Source organism: Ovis aries, chromosome 24 (genome assembly GCF_016772045.2).
Source record: "Ovis aries strain OAR_USU_Benz2616 breed Rambouillet chromosome 24, ARS-UI_Ramb_v3.0, whole genome shotgun sequence".
NCBI lineage: Eukaryota > Metazoa > Chordata > Mammalia > Artiodactyla > Bovidae > Ovis > Ovis aries.
In genome coordinates this window covers 3,195,946-3,197,535 of record NC_056077.1, presented here as the reverse complement: position 1 = coordinate 3,197,535, position 1,590 = coordinate 3,195,946, and the positions used below count along the sequence as shown (strand labels likewise).

General features: G+C 42.8%; 1 non-coding gene across 1 annotated transcript; it reads right to left on the bottom strand.

Moving 5' to 3' along the window:
- Window positions 1–410: 410 nt before the first annotated feature.
- Window positions 411–526, bottom strand: LOC114110681 (U5 spliceosomal RNA). Its single transcript, XR_003586924.1, has one exon. It is a non-coding gene; the product is annotated as a U5 spliceosomal RNA (small nuclear RNA).
- Window positions 527–1,590: the final 1,064 nt, after the last annotated feature.

Sequence of the window (1,590 nt, the reverse complement as noted above, 5' to 3'; positions counted from 1 at the left end):
GTACTTCCGGTGAAAAAGTCGGTCGCTCTTTCCCAAGGCGACCGCGCAGAGCTGAGACTCCGCCTCCCGCCCTTCTAATTGGCAGGAGCACGTGGGTGCGGAGCGGCAAGGGGCGGAGCAAGGCAAGCCGGTCCACGCCGCCTCAGACTGGCCCAGTCGAGGGCCTGTTCAGTGCTTCCGGGAAGGGGTCCTGCCGTGTCTGCGCCTCCTGCGCTGCGCATGCGCCTGAGGGGAGAGCGTAGGGACGTCCTGTAAAGGGCGGCAGACTCCTTACACCAAGGTGGGGTGGGGTGGGTGTGGGGTGGGGCGCTGGAGATGCAAAACTCCCGGGACCCCCGAAAGTTTAACGTCCAAAGTAAAGCGTATTTTAGTGCAGCGGGGTTTTGTTGTTTTGTTTTGTTTTGTTTTTTAGCCTTGCAAGTGCAGGGCCTCAAAAAGTTGGATAAAAACTCAGAATTGCTTTTCTCCACAGAAATCTTTAATAAAAGGCGAAAGAGTTATATGTTCTGAAAAGAAACCAGAGTATCGCAGTGTTTTTTCAAAGAAAAATCAATGCAAAAACAAATCTTGGAACAAAATATCAAAGTTTAAAGACAAGATCAGTAAATAATTTAGGGCTTCCGTTGATCAAGAGAAAATATCTAAGACGGCAATTCTTTCTTGAAGCCAAGATAGGAAAAGAACTGGATTTTGAAAATATTACTGATGTTTGATTCCACTGAACCTAGTGTCAAATATAGACACCAACCAGACATTAGTTAAAGTGGTGAAGCTGACTCTGTTCAGTAGTTATGGTGGTTTCCCCCTTATCCTTGGGGGGTATGAGCCAAGACCCCCAGTGAATACCTAAAACTATGGATCTACTGAACCATATATATAGTGTTCTTTCTTGTACTAACATAATTGTGATATGGTTTAATTTATAAAATAGGCACAATAAGATATTAACAATAAAAATTAATAAAATATAACTATTATAATGATATACTGTAATAAATGGAGAAGGAAATGGCAACCCACTCCAGTATTCTTGCCTGAAAAATTCCATTGACAGAGGAACTTGGCAGGCTATAGTCCACCGGGTACCAAAGAGTCCAACATGACTGAGCAACTAAGCACACACATTGTAATAAAATTATGTGAATATTGTCTCTCTCAAAATATCATATACAAATGAAATGCCATTCCATCTTAACTAAGCACTCATTACACACAGTAATGTAACTCATTTCACAGATGATGCTGTGAAAGTGCTGCACTCAATATGGCAGCAAATTTGGAAAACTCAGCAGTGGCCACAGGACTGGAAAAGGTCAGTTTTCATTCCAATTCCAAAGAAAGGAAATGGCAAAGAATGCTCAAACTACCGCACAATTGCACTCATCTCACATGCTAGTAAAGTAATGCTCAAAATTCTCCAAGCCAGGCTTCAGCAATATGTGAACCGTGAACTCCCTGATGTTCAAGCTGGTTTTAGAAAAGGCAGAGGAACCAGAGAGCAAATTGCCAACATCCGCTGGATCATCGAAAAAGCAAGAGAGTTCCAGAAAACATCTATTTCTGCTTTATTGACTATGCCAAAGCCTTTGA